General features: G+C 40.3%; 1 protein-coding gene across 3 annotated transcripts in view; it reads left to right on the forward strand.

The window, feature by feature from the left end:
* ZNF496 (zinc finger protein 496) overlaps positions 1 to 22,547 on the forward strand; it is a 45,944-nt gene that overhangs the window by 12,057 nt on the left and 11,340 nt on the right. The gene's annotated exons all lie outside the window — the stretch shown is intronic.

Consider the following 22,547-nt stretch of genomic DNA (forward strand, 5'->3'; position numbering starts at 1 on the left):
ACAGCTAGCGAATTGACATGGATACATAAAGGATACAGGTCATTTGCTTCATTGGAGAATCCTTCATTTTGCCTTTTATAGCCAAACCCACTTCTCTTTTACACCATGCTCTCATCTTTCTCTGACAACTGTTAACTTTTTTTACATCTCTGTAACATTGTCATTTCAAGAGAACTACATGAATGAATTCATACAGTATGTAACATTTGGGAATTTACAGCCTAATTCTGTGGAGCTTCAGCCAGGGTTTTGCATGTATCAGAAGTCTCTTCCTTTTGTAGTGCTGAGTAGAATGTCTTGGTATGGCTATACTGCAGTTTGTTTAACCAGTCACCCATTGAAGGACATCTTGGTTGTTTCTACTTGGGGCTCTCTTGCTGATCCTGCTCACAGTGCCAGTTGTCTTGCTTTTCACACTGTCCACACTGTTCGCTGAACCCACAGTAGGCAAGGCATAAGCTAAGAGGCTGGCTGGAAGAAGACTTGAGGAGCCATAGGAACTGCAGACACGTTTATTCTTTCCTGGCTGGCATGGCAGCCATAATACAGCCTCTCTCCTGGCTGTTGTGGCAGCTATAGCAGCAGCCACAATGTAATCATAATGTGGCCATAACAGACCCATAGTATAATCTCATATAACATAATCATGATGTTCCTCCAGCATGGCCCCAATGTAGCTTCAGCCAGAGTTTTTCATGGTGAAGCTCATACAGGGATACCCCACAAAGTAGCCAAGGGAGTACCTCATGAGTGCATGTGCAGTGCTATACAAATGATTTCAGCTGTTAATAGTCATTATTTACAAAATGTGAGGCGAGAGAGCCTGAATACAGCCATCTTGGCTAATTTACTCTCTCCCCACAGGGGCCATTTTGCATAAAGCTGCTGTAAATATTTGTGTACAGGTTTCGTGTGAATGTCGGTCTTAGTTTCTTTGGGATAAATGCTCAGGCATGCAGTTGTTAGGTTTAATGGGAAGTGCTTATTTAGTTTTGTCGGGAAACTTTTATTTTCCAGAGTAGCTTCCTTTTCAAGAGTAAGTGTTCATTTTGCATTCCTATGAGCTATGTATGAATAACTACATTGTCTACATCCTCTCACCGTTTGTTGTCACTTTTTTTTTTTAGCCATTCTGATCAGTAATATTGTGGTTTAAATTTGCATTTCCCTCATGGCTAATAAAGTTGGATATCTTTTCATATGCTTCTCCACTGTCTGAATATCCTCCTATGTGAAATGTTTCTCTATGACTTTTGCCCGTGGTTCTAATTGGACCATTTACTTTTTTACTATTGTTTTAAGAACTCAGTATATATTCCAGATACTTGTCCTTTGTTGTTGTTTTGCAGTTTTTTCCTCTTACTCTGAAACTTGTCTTTCCATGCCTTTAACAGAGTTTTTAACAGAGCAAAAGTGTTAAATCTGGATTAAGTCCAGGTTGTTAGTTTTTCCTTTTAAGTATTAGGCTTTTGGTATAAAGTCTAAGAACTCTTGGGTTAGTATTAGATCCCAACGATTTTCTCCTATTTTTTCCTAAAATTGAGATAGTTTCACATTTTACATTTGAGTCCTTGACACATTTAATCCATGATCTGTGGTACATTTACATTTAAGTCAGTGACCTCTAATTTTGTGTAAATGTGAGATTGAGGTCAAGGTTCATATTTTTTACCAGTGGATATCCACTCGCTCCGATACCATTTGTTGAAAAGGCTGTCTCTCCCTCACTGAATTGCTTTTGTCCCTTTGTCAAAATCTGTTGAGCATATTTGTGTGAGTCTTTTCCTAGGTTCTCTATTCTGTTCCATTGATCTATTTGTCTCTTTCTCTGCTAGTACTGTACAAGTTTGATTACTGTAGCTATATGCTAAGTCTTAAAGTTGGGTAGATTGATTCTTTTATTTTATTCTTTTTTTTTTTTTTCAAAATTATTTTAGCTATTTTAATCCCTTTGATTTTAGCTATTTAAATTTCTTTTCTCTGTAAATTTTAGAATAATCTTGTCCATGACTATAAAGGATCTTACTGATATTTTGATAGGGGTTTTGTTAAACCAACCTATATATCAGTTTGGGGAACACTGGCATTTTTATCGTCTGCATCTTCCAATCTGTGAATGCAATATGGTTCTTCATTTACTTTTTTTAAAATGTATTTCATCACTGTTATATAAATTCTTAGTATATACATTTTGTACATGTTTTGTTAGATGTAGACCTAGGTACTTCACTTTATCAGCAGTTGTAAATTATAATATATTTAAAATTGTGGTGACAACACATTTATTTATAGGATAAGAAACATACTTGATTCTTGTAAGTTTATTTTGTGTTGTAAGACCATGCTGGAATCATTGGTCAGTTTGAGAAGGGTTTTGGTGGGGTTTTTGTTTTTGTTTTTAATTTTAAGCAGTCCTGGATTTTCTGTGTAGACAATTATGTCATCTGCAAATAAGGGCAGTTTTATTTCTTTCTTTTCAGTTTTTCTTTTATTTCCTTCTCTTGCTCTATTCCACTGGATAGAACTTCCAGCATAATGTTGAATAGCAGGGGCAGGAACAAACCTCCATCCTTGCCCTATTCCCCATCTTAGGGGGAAAGCATTTAGTCTTTCACAGTTAAGCATGTTAGCTGTAAAATTTAAATAAATTCTCTTTATCAAGTTGTGCAAGTTTCTTAATTCCTGTTTCTCTGGAGTTTTTATTATGTGTGATGTTGAATTTGTCAAAAGCTTTCCTTTATCAGTTGATATGATCATGTGAATTTTCTTTAGACTGTTAATATTGTGGATTATATTAATTGACTTTTGAATTTGAGCCAGCTTTTCATCCCTGGAATAAATGCTTTCTTGTCATTCATGACTTCTTGGTGTGAAATTCTCTTTGTATATTGCTGAATTTTATTTCCTATTATGTCATTAAGGATTTTTACTTCTTTATTCATGAGAGATGTCTGTCAGTGGTTTTTGTTTTCTTTACTGTCTTTGCCTAAATTAGCCAGGGTAATACTAGCTTCTGAAGATTAACTGTAAAGTATTCCCTCTTCTTGTTTTCTAAAAGAGATTGTGTAGAATTAGTGTTCATTCTTTGAATGTTTGGTAGGATTCTTTAGGGAAACTACATGAACTATAGAGGTTTGAGGGTGGAGTGGGGTGTGTGTGGTATTTTAATTATAGATTCAACTTCCTTAATGGTTGTAGGACTGTTCATGCTATCTATTTCACAGTGGATGAGTTGTGGTGATCTGTGTTTTCTTTTCCTTTTTAAAAAATATTTATCTATATTTATTTGACTGCATCAGATTTTAGTTCCAGCATGCAGGATCTACATTGCAATGCAAAAGCTTTAGTTATGGCACACGTGCTCTAGTATTTGTGGGCTCAGTTGGCCCCAAGGCATGTGAGATCTTAGTTCCCTAACCAGGGATCAAAGCTGTGTCTCCTTCATTGGAGGACAATATTCTTTAATTGGTAAACCACCAGCTGCTGCTACTGCTGCTGCTAAGTTGCTTCAGTCGTGTCCAACTCTGTGCAACCCCATAGATGGAATCCCAGCCCTGTCCCTGGGATTCTCCAGGCAAGAACACTGGAGTAGGTTGCCATTTCCTTCTCCAATACATGAAAGTGAAAAGTGAAAGGGAAGTCACTTAGTCGTATCTGACTCTTAGCGACCCCATGGACTGCAGCCTACCAGGCTCTACCATCGATGGGATTTTCCAGGCAAGAGTACTGGAGTGGGGTGCCATTGCCTTCTCCGGTAAACCACCAGGGAAGTCCCCAAATGTAAGCATTTCTTATGTAAGCATTTTCATGCTATCCTGCTTTAACAACATCCCACAAATTGTAGTACAGTGTGTTTTTGTTTTATCAATCACTTTAGTGTATTTTTAAATTCTCTTGAGCCTTATTCTTAACCATACTTTAGAAGTGTGGTGTTCAGTTTCCAAAGATTTGAAATTTTTCCTTTTATCTTTCTATTATTGATTTCTAGTTCAATTTCATTGTTTTCAGAGAACATATTGTATGATTGCAAATTTGTTGAGTTTCTCCTCTTCCAGGATTTTGATGATCCAGCATAGGGTTGTCTTGTGAGCATTAAATTCTTAATTCCTTAAATTCTGTGAGCATTTAAATTAAAACAATTTTGTGGTTGTTGAGTGAAGTAGTCTATAAATGTTGCTTAGATCTTATTTTTGATGGTGCTATTGAGTTCTTCTATATTCATGCTTCTTTTCTTTTTTTTTTAAATTGCCTTTTTTTTTTTTTTTTTTTTTTACTTTACTGGATCTTTGTTGCTCAGTTCGACTCAGTAGCTTGGTTCTGTCCGACTCTTTGCAACCCCATGGCCTGCAGCATGCCAGGCTTCCTTGTCCATCACCAACTCTGAGAGCTTTCTCAAACTCATGTCCATCAAGTGAGTGATGCCATCCAACCATCTCATCCTCTGTCGTCCCCTTTTTCTCCTGCCTTCTATCTTTCCCAGCATCGGGGTCTTTTCAAATAAGTCAGTTCTTCACATTAGGTGGCCAAAGTATTGGAGCTTCAGCTTCAGCATCAGTCATTCCAGTGAATATTCAGCATTGAATTTCTTTAGGATTGACTGCTTTGATCTCCTTGCAGAATGAGGAACTCTCAAAAGTCTTCTCCAACACCACAGTTCAAAAGCATCAATTCTTTGGCACTCAGCTTTCTTTACAGTCCAACTCTCACATCCATACATGACTACTGGAAAAACCATAGCATTCACTAGGTGGACCTTTGTCAGCAAATTAATGTCTCTGCTTTTTAACATGCTTTCTAGGTTGGATGTAGCTTTTCTTCCAAGGAGCAAGTGTCTTTTAATTTCATGGCCACAGTCACCATCTGCAGTGATTTTGGAGCCCAAGAAAATAAAGTCTCTCACTATTTCCATTGTTTCCCCATCTATTTGCCGTGAAGTGATGGGACTGGATGCCATGATCTTCATCTTTTGAATGTTGAACTTTAAGCCAACTTTTTCACTGTCATCTTTCAGTTTCATCTAGAGGTTCTTTAGTTCTTCACTTTCTGCCATAAAGATGGTGTCATCTGCATATCTGAGGTTATTGATATTTCTCCCGGCAATCTTGATTCCAGCTTGTGCTTCATCCAGCCTGGCATTTCAGCATTGACTTACTCCTTTCCCAATTTGGAGCCAGTCTGTTGTTCCATGTCCAGTTCTAACTGTTATTTCTTGACCTGCAAACAGATTTCTCAGGAGGCAGGTAAGGTGGTCTGGTATTTCCACCTCCTGAAGAATTTTCCACAATTTCTTGTGATCCACACAGTTAAAGGCTTTGGCCTAGTCAATAAAGCAGAAGTAGATGTTTTTCTGCAACTGTCTTGCTTTTTCTATGATCCAGAGAATGTTGACAGTTTGGTCTCTGGTTCCTCTACCTTTTCTAAATCCAGCTTGAACATCTGGAATTTCACGGTTCATGTATTGTTGAAGCTTGGCTTGGAGAATTTTGAGCGTTACTTTGCTAGTGTGTGAGATGACTGCAGTTTTGTGGTACTTTGAACATTCTTTAGCATTGCCTTTCTTTGGGATTGGAATGAAAACTGGCCTTTTCCAATCCAATGGCCACTGCCAAGTTTTCCAAATTTGCTGCCATATGGACTGCAGCACTTTCATAGCATCATCTTTTAGGATTTGAAATAGCTCAACTGAAACTCCATCACCTCTACTAGCTTTGTTTGTAGTGAAGGCCTGCTTGATTTTACATTTCAGGATGTCTGGGTCTAGGTGAGTGATCACAGCATCGTGTTTATGGGTCATTGAGATCTTTTTTGTATAGTTCTGTGTATTCTTGCTACCTGTTCGTAATATCTTCTGCTTCTGTTATGTCCATACCATTTCTGTCCTTTATAGAGCCCATTTTTGCATGAAGTGTTACCTTGGTATCTCTAATTTTCTTGAAGAGATCTCTAGTCTTTCCCATTCTATGTTTTCCCCTATTTCTTTGCACTTATCACTGAGGAAGGCTTTCTTACCTCTCTTTGCTAGTCTTTGGAACTCTGCATTCAGATGGATATATCTTTCCTTTTCTCCTTTGCCTTTAGCTTCTCTTTTTTTCTCAGCTGTTTGTAAGACCGTTGCAGACAGCCATGTTGCTTTTTTGCATTTCTTTTTCTTGGGAATGGTCTTGATCCCTGTCTTCTGTACAATGTCACAAACCTCTGTCCATAGTTCATCAGGCAGACTGTCTATCAGATCTAAATCCCTTGAATCTATTTCTCACTTCTACTGTATAATTGTAAGAGACTTGATTTAGGTCATACCTGAATGGTCTAGTGGTTTTCCCTACTTTCTTCAATTCAAATCTGAATTTGTCTATAAGGAGTTCATGATCTGAGCTCCCAGTCTTGTTTTTGCTGACTGTATAGAGCTTCTCGACCTTTGGCTGCAAAGAATATAATCAATCTGATTTTGGTATTGACCATCTGGTGATTTCCATATGTAGAGTCTTCTCTATTAGCCTTTGCCCTATTTCATTTTGTACTCCAAGGCCAAATTTGCCTGTTATTCCAAATGTTTCTTTACTTTCTACTTTTGTATTCCAGCCCCCTATAATGAAAAGGACATCTTTTTTTGGAGTTAGTTCAGAAGGTCTTGTAAATCTTCATAGAACCATTGAACTTAAGCTTTTTCAGCGTTACTGGTTGGGGCATAGGCTTGGATTACTGTGATATTGAATGGCTTGCCTTGGAAATGAACAGAGATCATTCTGTTGTTTTTGAGATTGCATCCAAGTACTGCATTTCGGACTCTTTTGTTGACCATGATGGCTACTCCATCTCTTCTAGGGGATTTTTGCCCACAGTAGTAGATATAATGGTCATCTGAGTTAAATTCATCCATTCCAGTCCATTTTAGTTCACTGATTTCTAAAATGTCTACGTTCACTCTTGCCATCTCCTATTTGACCACCTCCAATTTGCCTTGATTCACGGACCTAACATTCCACGTTCGTATGCAGTATTGCTCTTTACAGCATCGAATTTTGCTTCTGTCACCTGTCACATCCACAGCTGGGTGTGCTTTTTGCTTTGGCCCCATCTCTTCATTGTTTCTGGAGTTATTTCTCTACTGATCTCCTGTAGCATATTGGGCACCTACCGGCCTTGGGAGTTCATCTTTCAGTGCCCTATCTTTTTGCCTTTTCATACTGTTCGTGGGGTTTTCAAGGCAAGAATACTGAAGTGGTTTACCATTCCCTTCTCCAGTGGACCACATTCCGTCAGAACTCTCCACCATGACCCGTCCATCTTGGGTGGCCCCACACAGCATGGCTCATAGTTTCATTGAGTTAGACAAGGCTGTGGTCCATGTGATCAGACTGGTTAGTTTTCTGATTGTGCTTTTCACTCTGTCTACTCTCTGATGGTGAAGGATAAGAGGCTTATGGAAGCTTCTTGATGGGAGAGACTGACTGAGGGGGAACCTGGGTCTTGTTTTGATGTCCAGGGCCATGCTCAGTAAATCTTTAATCCAATTTTCTGTTGATGGGTGGAGCTGTGTCCCGTCCCTGGTATTTACCTGGGGCCAAACTATGGTGGAGGTAATGAGGACCTCCTTCAAAATATCCCATGCCAAGTACTGCTACACTAACTGCCCTGAACCCTGCAATAGGCCACCACCAACCCACACCTCTGCTGGAGACTCCTGGTGCACACAAGTTTCTGTTTGTGCCCTCCGATAGTCTACTTCCCAGTCCTGTGTAAGGTCTGGCAGCTCTATGGTGGGGTTAATGGCGACCTCCTCTAAGAGGACTTATGCCATACCCAGCAGGGTCTGCTGCACCCAGAGCCCCTGTCCCTGTGGTAGTCCACTGCTGACCCATACCTCCACAGTCAGTCAGTTCAGTCATGTCCGACTCTAAAACCCCATGAACCACCGCACGCCAGGCCTCCCTGTCCATCACCAACTCCTGGAGCCTACCCAAACCCATGTCCATCGAGTCAGTAATGCCATCCAACCATCTTATCCTCTGTCATCCCCTTCTCCTCCTGCCCTCAATCTTTCCCAGCATTAGGGTCTTTTCTAATGAGTCAGCTCTTCGCACCAGGTGGCCAAAGTATTGGAGTTTCAGCTTCAACATCAGTCCTTCCAATGAATACCCAGGACTGATCTCCTTTAGAATGGACTGGTTGGATTTCCTTCCAGTCCAAGGGACTCTCAAGAGTCTTCTCCAACACCGCAGTTCGAAAGCATCAATTTTTCTGTGCTCAGCTTTCTTTATAGTCCAACTCTTATATCCATACATGACCACTGGAAAAACCATAGTCTTGACTAGATGGACCTTTGTTGACAAAGTAATGCCTCTGCTTTTTAATATGCTCTCTAGGTTGTTCAAAACTTTCCTTCCAAGGAGTAAGCGTCTTTTAATTTCATGGCTGCAATCACCAGGAGACACTCAAAATAGTTCTGTCTCAGTCTCTGTGGGGTCCCTGGGTCCTGGTGTGCACAAGGTTTGTTTGAGCCCTCTGAGCGTCTCTGGCAGGAATGGGGTTTGATTCTAAATGCAAATTCGCCCCTCCTGCCCTCTTGCTGGGGCATCTCCTTTGCCCTTGGGTTTGGGGTATCTTCTCATAGCTGCTCAAGCGCCACGTAGCCACCGCTCCAGCGCCTACTGTCTTGATGGGGTTTCTCTGAACTTGGATGTGGGGTATCTGGTCACGGCCGCTCCAGCGAAGTCAGCCGCCGCTCCTGGTCTTGGACATGGAGTATCTCCTCAGTTCAGTGTAGGCTTCAAACTCCTATGAGAATCTAATGTTGCCACTGATCTGATAGGAAGCAGAGCTCAGGCAGTAATGCAGTGATGGGGAGCATCTATAAATACTGATGAAGCTTTGCTCACTTGTCCACCACTCACCTCTTAACTGTGTGGCCCAGTTTATCTAACAAGCCAGAGACCTTTACCAGTACATGGCCTGGGCATTGGGGACCCCTGGGCCAGGGTGATCAGACATGATCTAGGGGGTGGTAAGGGATGAGGAACCCAATCAGTTGTGGAAGACAGAAGATTCTGGTTAAACTGCTGTGCTGTGCTAAGCTTAGTTGCTGGTTAAACTGACTTAATGCTGAAATTGGGTTTTATGAGGAAGTGCACAGAGGGCATAGGGGAAGGTTCAGGAGCCTGACTAAAGTTTGATCAAGCGAAGAATTTTTGTCATATAACTTTTTAGTGGTAGTGTTGCAGAAAAAGTATGGCACACATGAGAGGATGGTCATGTCCTAGGTCTTGAATGATTCCCTGGGACAGTCCACCAAGTGAGGATCCTTGGCTTTGTGCAGGAGGGAATTCACTAGCAGACCATAGTAAGGTGGAAGCGAGTTTAGAGAAATACGACTCTGTAGATGGGCTTCCTTGGTAGCCCAGGCAGTAAAGAATCCACCTGCAGTGTGGAAGACCAGGTTTCATCCCTGGATTGAGAAGATCCCCTGGAGAAGGGAATGGCTACTCACTCCAGTATTCTTGCCTTGAGAATTCCATGGACAGTGGCTATAGTCAGTGGGGTCACAGAGTCGGACACGACTGAGCAATGAACACTTTCACTTTCACACTGTGTGGACAGTGTGGGTCATTTCAAAAGTTGAGAGCAGCAGCCCCAGAGCATGAGAGCGGGTTCTGGGGAAGTACGAGGCGCTGGGAGAAAACACTCCACGGTGTGTATGGTCTGGGAAGGCAGGAGTGGCCCTGAGGTGTGGTGGTGGTGATTTTTATTAGCTGAGGAACTTCATAGGCTAACGAGTGGGAAGATTATTCTGATTTGGGGAAGGAGCAGAGATTTCCAGGAATTGGGCCACCACTTACTCTTTGGCCTCTTATGGTTGTCCTCTGAACTGCCATGGCCTCTGTGGATGTGTCATTTAGATGCTAATGTGTTTCAAGAGTGTATAATGAGGCTCAAGTCCACTAGAAGGGAAATCTTCCACCCTCCTGGGCCTAGTTGGTTCTAACCAGTTTATATCCTATTCTGTTGTTAATGGTTGTGTCATTCTTTTAATGGTTGTGCCCTGCCCTCTTCCTTCCCATCTTACTTTCTCTAGGTATTATACGTAACTTATCCCAATGCTTTACATCCCTTCACCCTTCCCATTTTATAATACAATAGATTTAAATATTTTTTCTGCATACATTAAGAACCATGTCTGATATTTAGAACTATGTTAGAGTGTTACAACCTTTGCTTCAACTGTCAAACATTATTTAGTAAACTTAAAAACAAGGAAAGCCTATTGTCTTTGCTCATATTTTGGCTTAACATTTTCTTCCTTTCTTATGTTCCACAATTCCTTTTATTGTTTCCTTGTTTTCCTTTCTGTTTAGGGAATTTTCTTTAGCCATTCTTTTAAGATAAATCTGCTGGTGGCAAGTGTAACTATTTTTGATTCCTCTGGGAATGTCTAGATTTTCCCTTCACTCCTGAAGTATATTTTCATCAGATATAAAATCTACAGTTGACAGTTCTCTTTCAGCACTTGAAAAGTACAGTTGGTACACAGTTTCTGACCAGAAATGTGCTATCACATGAATTTCCTTTCTTGCTATGGAAAAGATCACATTTTTTTTAAATTTTGTCTTTAGGTTTCAGAAGTTTCTTATGATGTATCTTTCGGGTCCTTCACTATCTCCTGGAGTTTGCTCAAATTCATGTCCATTGAGTTGGTGATGCTATCTAACCATCTTATCCTCTGCTGCCCTCTTTCTTTTGCCTTCAATTTTTCCGAGCATCAGGGTCTTTTCCAATGAGTTGGCCCTTCACGTCAGGTGGCCAAAGAATTGGAGTTTCAGCTTCAGCATCAGTCCTTCCAATCAATATTCAGGACTGATTTCCTCTAAGATCTACTGGTTGGATCTTCTTGCTGTCCAAGGGACTCTCAAGAGTCTTCTCTTAACACCACAGTTCAAAAGCATCAATTCTTTGGCTCTCAGCTTTCTTTATTGGTCCCACTCTCACATCCCCACATGACTACTGGAAAAACCATAACTTTGATTATGGACCTTTGTCAGCAAAATGATATCTCTACTTTTTAATATGCTGTCAAGGTTTGTTATAGCTTTTCTTCCAAGGAATAAGCGTCTTTTAATTTCATGGCTACAGTCACTGTCTGCAGTGATTTTGGAGCCCAAGAAAATAAAATCTGCCACTATTTCTACTTTTTACCCATCTATTTGCCATGAAGTTATGGGCCTGTATGCCAGGATCTTACTTTTTTGAATGTTGAGTTTTAAGCCAGATTTTTCACTCTGCTCTTTCATCCTCATCAAGAGGCTCATTAGTTCTTTGCCTTCTGCCTTCAGAGTGGTATCATCTGCATATCTGAGCTTATTGACATTTCTCCTGGCAATCTTGATTACAGCTTGTGATTCATCGAGCCCAGCATTTAGTCTGATGTACTCTGCATGTAAAACATACTCCCTTCCCAATCTCTTGAACCAGTCTCTTGTTCCATGTCCAGTTCTAACTGTTGCTTCTTGACCTGCATACAGGTTTGACAGGTAAGGTGGTGTGGTATTCCCATCTCTTTAATTGCGCTCATTAAGTACAACTAAAATCGCAGGAAATTATACATTTTTTAAAAAACACAGCAAAATCTTAAAGGTGGAGAGAGGAAAACGAGCAGGTAGGCTACCATAATACTGACAGGTGAGGGAACAAATCAAGCTTCCCCCTTAACTTGTCTCCATTGGCTCCAAAGTCAGAGGGCTCCTGAGGGGGTTGGTAGTTCCTGATACTGGTTGATTGTTCCTGATGCTGGTTGGTAGTTCCTGATACGGTCTCCACTGATACAGTGTTGGTAGTGAGGAGGACTGTTATCAGCAGAAGGGATGGAAGTTCCAGATCCCTGCTTTGCGTTCTCTGAGACCTCCCCAGCGGGAGTGTTTGGACACTTCATTGCAGCCTAATAAGGGTGGAACTTTAGACTCTCACTCTCTCACTCCTATCATGAGCAAGGTTGGAGGGTTTTTTTCTGTGGTGCTTGGCTGGAGTAGAGCAGGTATTGTCTGTCTAGCTACTTTCTCAGTCCTGTGCCTGAGAGAACAGGCTTTTTGTTAGGGTTTTATTTTTATCTGTGCCTATTGGGGTTTTGGAGTCACTGGCTCCTTCAGCTTCAAGTTTTGATTTGATATATGAGGCAGAAAGAAAAATGAGGGTACTCACCACTGTTGTTCCTCCTGATCCAAGGTTTCTAGCTGGTGTGCCTCCCTTTTTCCACTTCTCATAGTCTCCTGTGTTTGTTTGTTTTTAATATATCATTCCCTAGGATTTTAGTTTTACTTAGTGGGAGTACTTAAAGAAAAATATGTCTCCTCCATCTTCAAGAAGGAAACGGGTCTCCTCTGCAAATCTGATTTTAAATGGACCTATATATTTACCCCACCCATTCTTGTTATAAAAATTGGCACAATTTTAGAAAAGTAAAAGAATATTGCATGTTTCCAGTTTTCTGAGATTTCTGAGTATTTTCATGAATTTCTTTCTTTTCTCTTTTTTCTGTTTTCTTATTTCTTTCATATTTCATCAATAGTGTCAATTACTATCTTTTCTTTATCAATTTCTCATATTGAGAGACTTCCCAAGGAGGGGGAAAATAAAACTTTTTCCTCTACTTTCTAAGGTTTAGTGGCCAGGAAACTGCAAATTGAACTGATAGAAGATAGGTTAACAGGTGAAATTTTTTTATTTTGTATGCCTATGGGATGCCTTACAGGAATGAAAACTAGAAAGCAGTCAGATCCAGAGATTTATATACCATTTTAACCATGTGCGTGTGTGCTCAGTCATGTTAGACTCTGCGATCCCAAGGACTGTAACCCACTAGGCTCCTCTGTCCATGGAATTTTTCAGGCGAGAATACTGGGAGTGGGTGGCCATTTCCTCTTCCAGGGCATCTTCCTGTCGCAGGGATTAAACCAGAGTCTCTTGTATCTACTGCTGCTGCTGCTGCTAAGTCGCTTCAGTCGTGTCCAACTCTGTGCGACCCCATAGATGGCAGCCCAGTAGGCTCCCCTGTCCCTGGGATTCTCCAGGCAAGAACACTGGGGTGAAAAGTGAAAAGGAAGTTGCTCAGTCGTGTCCAACTCTTAGCAACCCCATGGACTGCAGCCTACCAGGTTCCTCCATCCATGAGATTTTCCAGGCAAGAGTACTGGAGTGGAGTGCCATTGCCTTCTCCACCAGCAGGAAAATTCTTTACCACTGCACCACCTGGGAAACCCATTTTAACCACAGGCAGTTCATTTATGGAGAAATGACAAGAGGATTTTGAGCTTCAAGGGCTAATAAATTGTGGGAAGGTAGATATGTAAACTAATGCAAGATAAAGATGATTTAGTTAACTTTGCTATGCTCTCTCTGGGCTGATAAGAGTCTGGAGTTCTGTGTGTTGATTGAGTCACCTTACCTCCCTGGTAGGAGGGGAGGCATACTTTCACAAAGGAACATTTACGACCGGCCTTTAGGCAAGTGGGGGGAGGGTACTTTTTTTTTTTATTTTTTTGCAGTCTTTCTGTTTATCCATTCCCTGCCTGCCTGCCAAGTCGCTTCAGTCATGTCCGACCCTGTGCCACCACATAGACGGCAGCCCACCAGGCTCCCCCGTCCCTGGGATTCTCCAGGCAAGAACACTGAAGTGGGTTGCCATTTCCTTCTCCAATGCATGAAAGAGAAAAGTCAAAGTGAAGTCGCTCAGTCATGTCCGACTCTTAGTGACCCCATGGACTGCAGCCCACCAGGCTCCCCCGTCCATGGGATTTTCCAGGCAAGAGTACTGGAGTGGGGTGCCATTGCCTTCTCCAATCCATTCCCTACAACTCAAAAAGATTTTTGGGCCAAAGTGGTATATTTCAGGATGGCATATTTCTTATCCCCTCTAAGACCAATATCAATTTCTCTCCTGCAGGCCCTTGAGAAGAGAGCCTGTGACTTCCTGAGTCTTGTCTTCCATTCTGTGGAACTTATCTTGGAGGACAGATTTCCCCCACACTGGCCTCTGGCCAGCAGTAAAGCCATTTGAGAAATGTGAGCTCTCAGGTTCCACCCTAGACCTGCAGAGGTGGAATGTGCATTTTTACCAAGATGCTTGAGTGATATGTATCCAAGTTTGAGAAGTCCAGTTCCAAACTTATTCAGCCTTAGAAAGTTTTGATTTTTTTTTTTGCCTCACTGCGCAGCATGCAGGATCTTAGTTCCCTGACCAGGGATTGAACCCATTCCCCCTGCAATAAAATCAGGGAGCCTTAACCACTGGACTGGCAGGGAAGTCCCTGAAATATTTGTGTTTATTTTTAACTTTTTCTTTGGCATTGATATAAAATTTGGGAAGATTGCCGGAATAGTAGACTTGCAAATAGCCTTACTTTATTTATTTGTAATTGTATTATATTTTTATTTTTGGCTGTACTGAGCCTTCCATTTTCATCTAGTTGTGGTGAGCAGGGGCTGTAGCTGTGGTGCACAGGCTTCCCATTGCAGGGGCTTCTCTTGTTGCAGAGCATGGGCTCTTGGGCACACAGGCTTCATGTGGGCTCAGCAGTTGCAGCTCCTGGGCTCTAGAGCACAGGTTCAATAGTTGTGACACAGTGACTTAGATGCTCTGCGGATCAGGGACGGGACCCATGTCTCCTGCATAGGCAGGCAGACTCTCTACCACTGAGCCACAGGGGAGCCCTGGTCTTTGCTTTAATTCCCCCATCCTCTCACTTTCTCTCGCTTGTCCCTCCCTCTCTCCCACTGTCTTTCTGTCTCTGCCTCACCTCTACCCGCCCACCCGCCCCGCCCCCCCCCTTTTTTTTTTTTTTTCAGAATTTTTAGGGAGTTATATGCAGACATTCTACCCCTTTTATCTCTTTGTTCATGCCAAGGGGGCATATTTCCTAAAAGCCAGGGCAGTTCCTTCCATAACCATAATGCAGTTACTACATTTTGGAAATTCAGCATTGAAATAGTAATCTTAGAATATCATGCTTCTGAATTAGTTGTCCTGTGTCCGACATTTTCTCCTTGGAATTTCCGTGTTTGTCACAGTGTCGATAGTTCTGAAGAGTGAAGACTAGTTGTAATGCAGACTCTGCTCAGATAGGTTTTAACTCACATTGAGATTCAGGTTACATGTTTTGGTGAAAGTGCCAAGCTGGGTTGTATCTTTCTCCATGTGGCATGTTTTGGCCACATATGGGTGGTTTTCCCCAGATAGGTGATGCCAGCTCTGACCTCAGGGGTAAGGATCTCAGGTGATTTTTAATGTGACCCGCATATATAGAATTTATGTATAATTGTTACATAGATTTTTTTAATATAATATAGTTTTTTTAAATCTTTGCTGAAATGATGGCTAAAGATGGTCTCTATATTTTCACTTTTTTTAATCTAGTTTTTGTGCTATAATTTGCGTACAACACACCTATTTTGGGGCATGAATCTGAGTAAACTTTGGGAGATAGTGGAGGAGAGGAGCCTGGCATGCTACAGTCCATGAGGTTGCAGAGTCAAGACATGACTTAGCGATTGAACAGCAACAACACCTGTTTTAAATGTTAAGTGTAGAGAGTTTTTGACAACTGTCTACACATGTAACCATTAACCAATCAAGATATAAAATATCTCCATCATCCTAGGAGGTCCCTGTGTCCTTTTGCATGCTCTTTTTCCCAGACCAGCATTGATTTCCTTTTTGTCACAATAAGGTTTGTTCTTGTTTTAAAATTTTATATAAATGGAATCATGCAGTATGTATCTTTGGAATCAGGCTTCTCTTTCTCAGCCCAGTGATTTAAGCACCATTCATCTTATGTGTGTTAGTAGTTTGTCCCTTCTTATTGCCAAGTAGTATTCCATTGTATAACTGTGTCACAGTTAGTTTATCCAGGGTAATTCTCTGGCAGTCCAGTGGTTAAAACTCCCCTCTCTCACTGTGGAGAGCCCACACTGGTCAGGTAACTAAAATCCCACAAGCCACATAGTGTGGCCAAAAACAAACACACATAGTTGCTTTATCCACTCACCTGTTGGTGAATATTTGGGTCACTTCAGTTTTTGAATGTTATGAATGAAGCTTTTATGAACATTCATATGCAAGTCTTTTTGTGAATATATGTTTTCCTTTCTCTTGGGCAATTATCTAGGAATGAATATGGTATATACACTTGCCATAGGGGAAGTGTATATAATGAATTATAGGAGAACTGGCTGTTTTCTATAGTGATCTAACCACTTATACTCCTACCTGCAATGAATATGAGTTCCAGTTTTTACATATCTTCACCATAACCTGGCACTGTCATTTTTAAAAACATGTATTTTGGTTATTGAAATGGATATCTTAATGTGGTTTTGATTTGCACTTCTCTGTTGGAAATGGCAACCCACTCCAGTGTTCTTGCCTGGAGAATCCCAGGGACGGGGGAGCCTGGTGGGCTGCCGTGTATGGGGTCACACAGAGTCGGACACGACTTAGCAGTTGACTTGGAGAAGGAAATGGCAACCCACTCCAGTACTCTTGCCTAGAAAACCCATGGACGGAGAAGCCTGGTGTCCATGGGGTCGCAAAGAGTCGGACACGACTGAGCGACTTCACTTTCTTTCACTTTCTCTGTTGACTGATACTGTTGGGTATCTTTTCATGTACTTGTGCATCATTTCTGCATCTTTTGTGAAGTGTCCAAATGTTTTCCCTGCTCATTGGGTTGCTTGTCTTTCAGTGTTTTAGGAACTTTTTAAAGCGTATATGTTCTAGATTAAGTCCTTTGTCAGATACATGTATTGAAAGTATGTTTTACCAGTCTTCAGCTTGCCTTTACATTGTTTTAATGATGTCTTGAAGATCGTAGCTTCCCTGGTGGCTCAGATAGTAAAGTGTTTGCCTGCAGTGTGGGAGACCTGGGTTTGATCCCTGGGTCGGGAAGATGCCCTGGAGAAGGAAATGGCAACCCACTCCAGTACTCTTGCCTGGAAAATTCCATGGACAGAGGAGCCTGGTAGGCTACAGTCCATGGGGCTGCAAAGAGTTAGACATGACTGAGCAACTTCACTTTCACTTTTGAAGATCATATATCTTCAATTTTAGTGAGATTGAATTTATCAGTTTTTTTCTTTTATCATTTAATACTTTTTGTGTCCTACCTAACAAATCTTTGTCTAGCCTACGGCCACAAATATTTTCCTACTGTGTTTTATAGTTCTGGGTTTTGCATTTAGGTCTTTGCCTCCTTTTTTTTTTCTCTTTTTCCCCTCCAGCTGCAATGAGCAGCATGTGGGAATCTTAGCTCCCTGACCGTGGATTGAGTCCCCTGCCATGGAAGCATGGAGTTTTAATCACCAGACAGCAAGGGAAGTCACTTTGGTTCCTTTTAAAATATTTTGTGTATGGTGTGAGGCATAGGGTTTGTTTTTTTTTTTTGGTTTGGTTTGGTTTCTTTATGTTGATATTTATTTGCCACGACTTACTGAAAGATTTCCCTTCCATTGAATTACCTTGGTACCTTTGTCAAAAATTGATTGTCCACATATGTCTAGACATCTGGGCTCTAACAGTGCACTGATTCATGTTTTGATCCTTTATGTCTAGAACACTATAACATTATACTTTGTCCTTGCAGTTGGTAGTGAGTCCTCCAGGTTCATTTTTGTTTTACAGAGTTCCTTTGGCTACTCTTGAGTTCTTAGTATGTCATAAATTTTTGAATCAACACATCAACTTAAATAAATAAAGCCTCCTGGAATTTTTATATGAAATTTTACTGAATTTATAGATCATTGTGGGGTAATTGACATCTTAATAGTTGGAAGTCTTCCCATCTAGAAACATTTAAATCCTTCCATTTACTTAGTTCTTCAGTGTTTGGATAGGGTACATATTTAGTAAACATTTTCCTTAAGAATTTCATGATTTTTGATGCTATTGTAAGTGGTATGGTTTTTTAATATTTCATCTTCCACTTGTTCATATATGGAAATAAAATTGATTTTTGAATATTGACACTCTATCCAGCAACCTTGTTAATTTTACTTATTGGTACAGAAGCTCTGTGAAGATTCCAGGGGATTTCTGTGATTGGATTGTTGGACTTTTGACCTCTGGGCTCAGATGAAATTTACCTTTCTTTTTGAAACTTCATCAAAGAGAACATTGGTACTGGTATTTTATATACATTTTTTTCATGTACTAGTAAAGGTGAATTTTTTTATATGTTTTAAAATATTTACTTGGTTCCCTCACCTTTTTCTTACTATATTAGAAATCTATACCAGTTGTGTTGTAAGGGCTCCATGTATTTTATGTATTCATTGCCTTTCATTAATGGTGTATCTTTGTTCCTAGTCTGTCATTTGTCTTTTAATTTCATTCATGCTGTTTCATTACTATGAATATTTATAATTTATGTGGAGTATCTGCCAATTACTTTTTCATATGGCCTCTCTATTTTTAGTGCTTGAAAGCTTTTTAGTTGGGGAATGGGCCTCAAGGCTTTTTTTTTTTTTTTGTCTTTTTTTTTTTGTAGTAATTATGATAAAAGATCAGAATCTAATTTTATTTCTAAGCAGTTAGCAACTGTATCAGGCACATCAGATGAAAATCATATTTTTTCCCCCAACTGATTAGGGTCCTGTTTTTACTTATAGATTTTTCCCATAAGTAAAATTTATTAATTAAATTTTTACATATTATCAAATTTTGTTTCTGAACTTTTTCTTCTCCTCTGTGTTCTAAAGCTACATTTCTGATATTGAAGCTCTTTTCTAAAATGATCACCCTACTAACTTGTTAAACATTTTCTTGCAATTCTTTCTGTGTCACTAATATTACTGATTACTCATACCACCATAAAGTGATTGAAGCATATTTAGAATTTTTCTAATTGAAATCATATTATTATTTTTTATTTTATGATAGTTAAGTATAGCCACAGTTAATAACAAGCTGATTTTACTTAAAAAAAGGAAGAGCAACTCATTAGATAAACAAGCATCTTCTCAACATTGCTAATTGTTATTGTTATTGTTTAGTCTCTAAGTTGTGTCTGAGTCAATCCCACCAGGCTCCTCTGTCAAGGGATTTCCTAGGCAAGAATACTGGAGTGGTTACCATTTCCTTCTCTGCTAAATCGCTTCAGTCGTGTCCGACTCTGTGCGACCCCATAGATGGCAGCCCACCAGCCTCCCCCGTTCGTGGGATTCTCCAGGCAAGAACAGTGGAGTGGGTTGCCATTTCCTTCTCCAATGCATGAAAGTGAAAAGTAAAAGTGACGTCGCTCAGTCGTGTCCAACTCTTAGCACCCCGGTGTTCATAGCAGAACTATTCACAATAGCCAAACATGGAAGCAGCCTAAATCTCCTTGGACAGATAAATGGATAAAGAAGATGTGGTGCATATATACAATGAAATACTACTCAGCCATAAAAAATAATGGAATATTGCCATTTGCAGCAACATAGATGCAACTAGAGATTACCCTACTAAGTGAGTCAGAAAGAGAAAGACAAATACCGTATGATATTATATGTGGAATCTAAAAAAATGGCACAAATAAACCTATCTACAAAATAGAGTCACAGACATAGAGAATAGACTTGTGGTTGGGGAAGGATGGAGGGAGAGGGTTGAACTAAGATTTTGGGATTGGTAGATTCAAACTTTTAAATTTAGAATGGATAAACAGGGTCCTACTGTATAGCACTGGGAACTATATTCAATATCCTGTAATAAACCTTTATGGAAAAGTATGTGAAAAAAAGGAATGCATATTTGTGTATAACTGAATCCATACAGCAGGAACTGGCACAACATTGTAAATCAACTATACTTCAGTGAAAACTAGCCTAAATAAATAAATGAGCCTCTTAAGACAAAACCCAACTGACCAGTAAATCCACAACGAGATGTTCACTGAGGTAAGGGGAGTTACACGGCCATGCCTGCCTCATGCCCACAGTGTTGCTAGAACCTTAGATTCCTCACCATACTCGGTGTATTGGCAAAGGGGTGTGGGAACAGGCATGCCACTGGGTTGCCAGAGGGAATGTCCTTTAGGTGCTGTTCCTGGAAACCAGTGTGGGAATGCTTAGCGTCAGTCAAAGTGTGTGTTCCCATTGCTCCCTCTACACGTACACTCTGGAGACACTTACAGATGGACAAGGTGACAGATGAGAACTTACAGAGCAATGCTGTCGTTTTATGCTGTATTCGTATGTAGTGGGAGTTCGAAAGACATGCACAGAATATTAAACACCAATTGCATAGCGAAGCCTCCTTCTGGGAAGGTTTAGTGGTGGGACCTTCATTTATACTTACATCTCTAATGATTTACTAGAAGTAGAATTACTAGATCACAGGGTATCCTTCTGCTACATTCTCTCAAATGTTGTTCAAGTGTTCATTTTTCCCAATTGTGTATAAAGGCCTACTTTGCTATATCCTGAAGTACCTGGGGGATAATCACACTTTTAATTTTTTCTAATCAATGGATTTTGGCAAAAAAAAAAATTATAAATAAGTAATTGTAAGCATACACTTAGGGTTATATGAGCATAATACTGTTGACTTTTATTTATATTTGGATGATTGACATTTTAAAGCAATGCATGTTTAGAAAGACTTCTAGGGGCCTATTAGAAAGCTTTAACCCAGTAAATTCCTATCTTGACTTCTTGTCACAGTTACCTGTTTAACTCTTCATGATTTTTTTCCTTGAAAGGATAATGCTATTTCATAATTCAGAAGATGCTTATTGAACTAGTGTTGTTTCTTGGATGTTGTAGAACAGTTTCCTGACCATGGCTCTGTTGACATTTTGGCTAGATAATTCTTTGTCGCATTGGGCTGTCTTGGGCACCACCGCCCAGGGATGTGTTAGGCAGCATCCTTGGCCTCCACCCCCTCGATGCCAGTAGTGCCCACCCCTCAGTGGTGATAAAAATGTCTCCAGACGTTGCCAAATATCCTCTGAGCACAGAATCAGTCCCCCCTTGGTTGAGAACCACTGTGCTAAAAACAAAAAAAAAATTGTACTGATGTAGGAGAATAACTTTTTAGTAGTAGGAGATTCACATTGATGCATGTTGGGAGAAACGTACTGTGGACAAAATGTTAATTTATTGACTCTAGCTGCAGAGTTGTATATCCTTCATGTTTATTGTATTACTCTGTTTTCTCTATGCTTAATTTTGAAAAATTAAAAAGTATGTATGTGGCTGGGAGGAAGGGTCCCAAGATACTGGAGGAGATTCACTGAAAAGTCTCCTGGGACTCCCCTTGGTGGGCCAGTGTTTAAGACTCCATGTTTCTAATGCAAGATACGTGGGTTCAATCCCTGTTCAGGCAATTAAAATCCTACATACCGCATGGTCAGAAACAGAAAACTAACAAAAATTCTCCTTACCCAGCCTTCCCCATGCCCCTTCCTCCTGGCACATGGCCCCAGGGCAGCCATATGGCAATAACTGGTAATATTTTGAAGTCTTTTCCAATTAAATGTATAAAGGACTTTTTAAAAAAAAACCAAATAGAATTTTATTTTAAATGCTTTGTGGATTAAAACCCTTTGCAGAAAATGTGTGCACGTTAAGCCAATGTATAGTGACATGCTTAGTAGAAATGTATTTATGTATTCCTCTTCTGGAATTAGAAGGTGCAAACAGAAATGTCAGCTAGACCAGTAATTGTCCATCTTTCACATTTTACATTTCCCAACTATTCTGTCAAATGATCGAAGTTCCAGATTACTACAAACAAAATGAGTAATTTTTCAGTTATGTTTACATTTGCCATTAATCTATTGTTATATCAGTATTTACAGGAAATTTGAGAACCTAGCATCATGCTCTAACTGGCAAAGAATTGTAAAAGACTTCTTTATTTTTATGGTCTCTTGATATTATGTGGATGTACCATCATGTCACAAATCAAAGTTAATTTTTGATACATTCCCATGGTTCATGACACAAAGTATAAGAAAAGTCTCAATATTACACTTATCTGGGAAGTCCTAGCTCACTCTGCAGAAGCAGCCAATGGTCAAGATTTCTAGGTGGGACCTAGACCATCTTTGCACGATGCTTTTTTCATGTAACAATACACCTTGGAGGACTTCCTACTCAGGACAAATAAGCTCTTATTTTTTTCTAATACTGGTGATTATGCCTTATAGGATATTCTGCAGCATACATAAACAGTCTTCTGTTGAGAATAAATTTAACTGTCATCACCAGTGCTGCAGCAGAGGAGCTTATATAGACCTCATGCTGCACATGTGCAGAATAAACTCTAGAACTGGGATCTCTGCATTACATTGATCATCTGGGGACATTCTGCATTTGCCTGCTTGGGGTTGTAGATATGCAGCCTCTCCAGCACTGTGTAGGAAGACCTGTCCTATACATCCTTGGCCACCCTGTGAGGTATTCACTGTTTGGATTCTGCCTAACCATATACATCTAAGGGTGGATATCAGGCTAGAATTGGGGAGACTGTGAGCTCTGGAGCAGCCTCTCTGCTTTGTCTTTATCCCAGCTGTATATGTTGCTAG

This window comes from Capra hircus, chromosome 7, assembly GCF_001704415.2.
Source record: "Capra hircus breed San Clemente chromosome 7, ASM170441v1, whole genome shotgun sequence".
Classification (NCBI taxonomy): Eukaryota; Metazoa; Chordata; class Mammalia; order Artiodactyla; family Bovidae; genus Capra; species Capra hircus.